Here is an 8,323-nt window from a genome sequence, read left to right on the forward strand (position 1 = left end):
GTAACACGTTTACTCAAAGTAATGAGTTTACAGAGAGCAAGAGGTTGCAATATACAGCTTATTATGGTTGCAGGGAGCTCACTCATTCATCTAGTTACTAAAATCATAGCAAAATATTGCAACACAAAGTGGCCATTGGGTTTATTGTGTCCCTGCTGGTCGATGAAGAACTATACAGCTTAATCCCACCTTTCTGCAGCAGATCTGTAGCCCTCCAAGTCATCACGGCGTGACTCACAGTCCCCTGTTTTAAGGGATTGTCCCTTTTTTGACTGCCCTCCATCCCTTAAAGGATGCCTTTTGTCCTGTACTTTCTAGGACAGTTCGTGGGAGCCTGGGATTCTCAGTTGAGTGATTTGAGTGAGACTGTAAGTCTGTGAGTTGGACCAGCCGAGAGATAAGTTTTGGTTGTTTAACAACCCCCTGCCCCACCACCACAAGCAAACACCCACTCACCCCTCTTTGCTAAATTGGTCATGAGTAGCCCCTCACCTGGTCCCACGGTCAAAGTGCCCCTTGTTATAATGTAGGAAATAGTAAATCAAAGGTCACAGGGTGAATGTACAGTAGAAAATAATGAACAGAAAATGTTCAAGAGAGGAATCACCTACTGTTGTATTAGGAGACAAATGTACTTCAGAACACAAGAACGTAATTTGACTTATTTGGCATTAGATATATTTGCAGGTTTAGCATCAAGTACTCACATAAGCAGAACTTGCATTCTCTATAATCTGAAGTGCACTATTTCCTGTTCAGTATCTAGGTGAATGGTAGCAAACATGGGGATCGTTTAACAAAAAACCCTTGTGTGATATACTGGAATATCTCTTATAGGAAGTCACATGAATTAACAGCAAACACTATAACCACAATTAAATATATGTCACTGCCATCAATACAAAAAAAAGTCACTCACACTTATAAACAGAGATTTACTTGCCATAGTTTCAATCCGGTTGAGTTTCTTTTGCTCATTTGCACCAAGTTCTGTTCACCCATCTCCCCTGCGCTATTGACCTATATTGGCTCCTGGTCTGACAATGCCTCCATTTTAAAATACTCATTCTTGTTTTCAAATCTCTACATGATTTTACCCCACCCTCTGCAACTTTTTCCAGCACCCTGAGATCTCTGCTCCAATTCTGGTCTCTTGTGCATGGATGTACATTCTTGTGCATCCATTTTGGTGCTGCACCATTGTCAGCCATGCCTAGGCCCTAAGCCCTTCAATTCGCTCCCATAACCTCTCTTCATCTCTATCTCTCCTCCTTTAAAAGGTTAATTAAAGCCTACCTCTTTGACCAAGCTTTTGATTACCTGTCCTAATATTTCCTTACAGGGCTCAGTGTCACATTTTGTTTGATAATAATCCTGTCAAATGCCTTGGGAAATTGAAGCAATATAAATTGCAAACTGTTGTGGATTGGCAATGAATTTTAAAACATACAGTTCTCTAGTTGTTGGCTGCAAGTCTTGAACTGGCTGCATCTGGCTACTAGCTGCTCTTGAGTAGCTAAAAACTGCCTGTAATCAGTAAACTGATCATCTGGCAAGTGATTGATATCTAAGCAACTTCCTCACAGAATATAATCCAGACCCTTTGAAGCTTTAAGAAACAAAATCTATTGACAAAAGGCTGTGTTTGCTTTATCCAAGGTTGTAGTGCCAAATTTTGAGGTGCCAGAGCTCTAAGAAAATGTTAAGATAAAAGCAAAAAACTGCAGATGCTGGAAATCCAAAACAAAAACAAAAATACCTGGAAAAACTCAGCAGGTCTGGCAGCATCTGCGGAGAGGAACACAGTTAACGTTTCAAGTCTGAATGACCCTTCAACAGAACTAAGTAAAAATAGAAGAGAGGTGAAATATAAGCTGATTTAAGGGGGTGGGGAGGGGGGCAAGTAGAGCTGGATAGAGGACCAGTGATAGGTGGGGATAACCAAAAGATGTCACAGACAAAAGGACAAAGAGGTGTTGAAGGTGGTGATATTATCTAAGGAATGTGCTAATTAAGGGTAGAAAGCAGGACAAGCAAGGTACAGATAGCCCTAGTGAGGGTGGGGTGGGGTGAAGGAATCAAAAAAGGCTAAAAGGTAGAGATAAAACAATGGATAAAATAAAGGAAGTAGGTGGGAAAAGAAAAATCTATATAAATTATTGGAAAAAAAAGTGGGTGGGGGGGGGTAATCGGAAAGGGGGTGGGGATGGAGGACAGAGTTCATGATCTAAAATTGTTGAACTCAATATTCAGTCCGGAAGGCTGTAAAGTGCCTAGTCGGAAGATGAGGTGCTGTTCCTCCAGTTTGCGTTGAGCTTCACTGGAAAATGCAGAAAGCTAAGGACAGACATGTGGGCATGAGAGCAGGGTGGAGTGTTGAAATGGCAAGCGACAGGGATGTCTGGGTAATGCTTGTGGACAGACTAAAGGTGTTCTGCAAAGCGGTCACCCAGTCTGCATTTGGTCTTTCCACTGTAGAGGAAACCGCATTGGGAGCAACGAATGCAGTAGACTAAATTGAGGGAAGTGCAAGTGAAATGCTGCTTCACTTGAAAGGAGTGTTTGGGCCCTTGGACGGTGAGGAGAGAGGAAGGGAAGGGGCAGGTGTTGCACATTCTACGGTTGCATGGGAAGGTGCCGTGGGAGAGGGTTGAGGTGTAGGGGGTGATGGGAGAGTGGACCAGGGTGTCCCGGAGGGAACGATCCCTGTTGAATGCCACTGGGGGGGTGAAGGGAAGATGTGTTTGGTGGTTGCATCATGCTGGAGTTGGCAGAAATAGTGGAGGATGATCCTTTGAATGCAGAGGCTGGTGGGGTGATAAGTGAGGACAAGGGGGACCCTATCAAGTTTCTGGGAGGGAGAGGAAGGTGTGAGGGCTGATGCGCGGGAAATGGGCCAGACACGGTTGAGGGCCCTGTCAACCACTGTGGGTGGAAAACCTCGGTTAAGGAAGAAGGAGGACATGTCAGAGGAACTGTGTTTGAAAGTGGCATCATCAGAATAGATGCAAAGGAGGTGAAGGAACTGACCCTACCACTAATGTTAGACTCACTGGCCTGTAATTACCTGGTTTATCCCTATGACCTATCTTGAATAACGGTACCACATCCTTTGTCCTCCAGTCCTCTGGCACCTCTCCTGTGGCCAGAGAGGATTTGAAGAGTCCCTGCAATTTCCTCCCTTACCTCACATAGCAGCCTGGGATACATCTCATCTGGGCCTGGGGATTTATCCACTTTTAAGCCTACTAAAACCACTAATAACTCCTCCCTTTCAATGCTAATTTGTTCAAGTATGTACAGTCCCCCTCCATGATTTATATACCTACATTGTCCTTCTCCATAGTGAACGCAGATGAAAAGTAATCATTTAAAACCTCACCTACGTCCTTCAGCTCCACGCACGGATTGCCACTTTGGTTCCTAATGGACCCCACTCTTTCCCTGGTTATTCTCTTGCCCTTAATAGATTTATAAAATGCCTTAGGATTTTCCTTTATTTTGCCCGCTATTGACTTTTCATACCCCCTCTTCGCTCTCCTAATTACTTCTTTAAGTACCCCCTACACTTTCTATACTCCTCTAGGGCTTCCGCTCTTTTCAGCCCTCTGTATCTGCCATAAGCCTCCTTTTTTTTTGCTTATCCAACCCTCTGTACCCCTTGACATCCAGGGTTCCCTGGACTTGTTGGTCTTACCCATCACCTTTTTGGGAACATGTCGGCCCTGAACTCTCACTATTTCCTTTTTGAATGACTCCCACTGGTCTGATGTAGATTTTACCAAAGTAGCTGCTCCCAATCCACTTTGGCCAGATCCTGTCTTATCATACTGAAATTGGCCTTCCCCCAATTCAGGACCTATATTTCCAAAACAAAAACAGAATTACCTGGAAAAACTCAGCAGGTCTGGCAGCATTGGCGGAGAAGAAAAGAGTTGACGTTTCGAGTCCTCATGACCCTTCAACAGAACCCATCGTTGTCCTTTTCCATAACTACGTTAAATCTCACAGAGTTATGGTCACTATCCCCAATTTGCTCCCCTCACTGACACTTCTACCACTTGCCTGGCTTCATTCCCAAAGATTAAGTCCAGTACCACCCCTTCTCCTGTAGGATTCTACGTGCTGGCTCAAAAAGCTCTCCTGAGCGCACATTAAGAATTCTGCCCCCTCGAAGCCTTTCACACTAAGACTATCCCAGTTAATATTGGGGAAGTTGAAATCCCCTACTATTATTACCTTATTATTTATACACTTTTCTGAGATTTGCCTACATACCTGCTCCTCCTGACTGTTTGGCGGCCCATAGTACACTCTCAGCAAAGTGATTGTCCCCTTCTTGTTTTTACGTTCTACCCATATGGCTTCATTTGAGGAACCTTCTAAGATTCCATCCCTTCTTACTGCAATAATTGACTCCTTGATCAATAGTGCAATCCCACTTCTTTCATACACCCCCCTGCCACACCTGAAGATTCTATACCTTGAGCTGCCAGCCTTGCCCTTCCCTCAATCATGTCTCTGTGACAGCAACAATATTATATTCCCATGTTAATCAACACCCCCTCAATTCATCTGCCTGGACACACATTGTGCCTGTTTCAGCTAAACAAAACAAGTGACAGCCATTCACTGGTTCATTCCCCAGGGCAATGTCTTGCCCAATCAGAGTCAAGCTGCCTGATTTAAATTTCAAACAATGCTTGGCAGTTAACTGTCAGTCACCATCCACTGGTGCATTCTCCATGCAATACCTCTACCAATCAGAGTCCACTTGCCAACTAATCAACAGTGTCTTCTTATGTAGTATAAATATATTGTTTCCCCTGACATTGATATTTCTTGGTGAGCGCAAGACAAAAATCTTCGACAACAAAAGTCTCTTTTGCCAACAATACTCAAGTTCTGCAGTACCATATGACCATTTATTTTACGTAGATTCATATTTCTCTGTTGCTCTTTTTCTTCATTCATGGGATGTGGGCATTGCTGGCTAGGCCAGCATTTATTGCTTACCCCTAATTGCCCTTGAGAGGGTAGTGGTGAGCTGCCTTCTTGAACTGCTGCAGTCCATGTGGTGTAGGTGCTGTTAGGGAGGGAGTTCCATGATTTTGACCCAGCAACAGCAAAGGAACAGTGATATATTCCAAGTCAGGATGGTGAGTGGCGTGGAGAGGAACTTCCAGGTGGTGGTGTGCCCACACATCTGCTGCCCCTGACCTTCTAGGTGGTAACAGTGTGGGATTGGAAGATGCTGTCCAAGGAGCCTTGGTGAGTTCCTGCAGTGCATCTTGTTGATGGTACACACTGCTGCTACTGTGTGTCGGTGGTGGATGGAGTGAATGTTTGCAAATCTTTATCAGCTCACTTCTATTCCTGATAATCTCTCCTTAGCTAGAAATAGCCATTAATATACTGAGATTTTTTAATCGAGTTCTGTACGGTGTGGTTGCTGAGCTAGCAGCTGCCTACAAGCCTCTGTCCCAGAGTTAATGGTGAATTTTAATGCTGGTTAAAGAGCTGGAATCCACATGCATACAAAATTGTCAGACTGTCCCATCTATCCTGTTCTGTACAGTTCCACGATATAACCACTTCCCACCTGCCTAGAGCTATGATCTCCTGGCAGAGGCAATAAACCAGATAAAAATTGTGGCCCAGGGGAATAAAATCTGAAAAGTTCTGCTCTGACCCCTTAAGGCAATCAAAACCAGTCCAGACCGGGATTTCTATTGCAGGTATGAGCTGATCTCCGCCCCAGCCTGAAAGATGACCAGCTCCTGCTTGAAGGAATGTAGCAAATCTATGTAGATTCACAGCTTGACACCCAACTTAGTTTTGCCGTTATATAATTTTTAAGCCTGTTCACTGCTCCTTTGAATGGTCTCCTTCTGTGCTATGTTGTTCCTCCTGTTCAGTTGAAATTATTGGCCCACATGAATCTAATCTGTTCACTTCACAATTGTATAAAAGTTGATCAAATCACCCTAGAACCTATGATCCGCTGAAGAATACAGCTCCAGTTCTTTAAGACTCCGTGGGTTATTATGATGTTTTCAACATTTAATTAATCTTGTAGCTCTCCTCTGAACTCTTTTCAGAGCCTCAATATGTGACAAGACCAAAACTCACTGGATTCTAACTGAGGCCTTACCAAGGGCAAAATGGCTTGTTGTGTTTTATGGTGAATTGCCTGGTGGATGCAACTTTGAACTCTGTTTGCTTTAACTGTCGCTTCACAGCATTAGTCATGAACCTTTAATTATTCAATAAAAGACCCAGGTTTCTTTCATTCATCACTGGCTTTAATTTGGGTCTATGTAGGATGTAGGATTATTCAGCATTTGATCTGCCCACGTGCACTGTGCTACACATTTCTAAGTTAAGCATTATTGGCCTTTTCTGCCAACAAGTAAAGATTTGTTTGCAGTAGTTGTGCATCCTCTACAGTTCTAATACATCTTGGTAGCACCCTCCACTTTGCCTACACCTAAACCATGAATGAAACTGCTGAGAAAGATGACATACTATCGAGGCTTTCCTCTTGCATTCAACAGGACAGATGCAAGAATATCAAATTTCAGAGGGAACAGTGATTTATACTGCATGAGAAAAAGCTGATGCTTGGTTGGCAAGTTGACTCTGATTGGTTGAGGTGTTGCCATGGAAAATGCACAGGGAACTATTGTCCCTCAGACTTTAGTTTAATTCAAAAAAGGTGCAATGATGGGAAAGGACAGTCCGTGTGAACATAAGTAGCTTCTGGCAAGTACAAGTGAGTCACATTGCGAGCCTGACTAATAATCTTAAATTGGCTGTTAAGTGTAATTCTTAGAACACTTGGGATTTTTCAACAAATGCTGCCCACTTGTGGAATCACATCTAATAGGAGACAATATGTTCTGATAAAAGCAATATATGGTGGATGCTGGAAATCGGAAACAAAAATAAAAATATTAATACCTGGAAAATCTCAGCAGGTCTGACAGCATCTGCAGAGAGGAATACAGTTAATGTTTCAAGTCCATATTACTCTTCATCACAATATGTTCCAAGTTTTGCAAGCATAGCCTGGTTGAGTACGGTCAGTACTCCGCCTAATGCAAACAGCCAAACGGACATGCTGTTTGATTAATGAAATGTAAATATTAGATCAATTTGCTCTGAAGGGACAATAAATATATCCCACTCCTTGTTTGACCGCAACAGGTTTTTTGGTTAAAAAGGATGTGCTTGTCAATTCAATTGAGAAACTGTTTACATGCTGTGACAAGAAAAGAAACAAACTGACAGATTTCCTTGAGAATGTTTTAAAAGAAAGAGAATCATTTTTATTGTACTTAACCCAGTCTGAGAAAAATAATACAATGCTCCAACTTTCACACACACACACACACACAAATAGATTACAGAGTAGAATAAATTAAGCAATTTAAAGTCGAGTAAAGTTAAAGGGTATATGGCTCTTGAAGGTTGGTGACTTGGCTGGTTTCAGGCTGAACTCAGTGGTCCTTCTGGGTTTAGCATTGAGGCAGTTTAAAGATGTAGATGGACAATTTATCTGTTTTTCTCGAGACAGCAGCTGTTGGGTTGAGTTCTTTCATAAGATCTCTACCTGTGGTGCATGGATAGTCAAAATCAACAGACAGGGTTCAAAACTTGCAAGTTAGATGGCGACAAAGAGAGGGAGCCCACTTAGGGCCTTGCTTCCTCAACATCTCATTTGTTTGTGCTCTTGTCTAGAGAGAAAACAAGTGCTTAAACACACAAAGGGTTAGTCGGCTCCTCACATGACCCTCTCTCCAATTGCCCAGTGACCCAAATATGGTCACGGCTAGTGGATTCCAGTTGTCCATCTTACATGATTAGATTGTAGCTATGAAAGGCATATTCCTTTCATAGCCAGAGTCCCATTGTCCAAGTGATTGTGTCTAATGGTTTACACCACCCAGTTGAGTACCCAGATGTTGTGATGCTACTCAATAAATGCAAGGAGACTCAGGAACAGGCTTTGATCATTTATTCAAGCATACACAGGGAGAGTCAGTCTTGGGCAGTCCAAGGCTGAACTCTACAGATTACAGCGAAATCACCTTTTTTACAAACAGTTAATCATGTATGCATACAATCACATGCTAAACAGATGTCCCTTTTCCATGCATACATATACTAGGCATTGTTCTCATCCATGCAAGGCCTCCCATATCTTGCTGAATGTGCAGTCTAGGGTCGCATCCTGGACTCAACACCCACTCTCTGGCCTTGCCCTTTGTCCTAAGCAGCTTGTTTGTTCATTCCTTAGACATAAGACCATAAGACATAG

This window comes from Carcharodon carcharias, chromosome 15 (assembly GCF_017639515.1).
Source record: "Carcharodon carcharias isolate sCarCar2 chromosome 15, sCarCar2.pri, whole genome shotgun sequence".
Classification (NCBI taxonomy): domain Eukaryota; kingdom Metazoa; phylum Chordata; class Chondrichthyes; order Lamniformes; family Lamnidae; genus Carcharodon; species Carcharodon carcharias.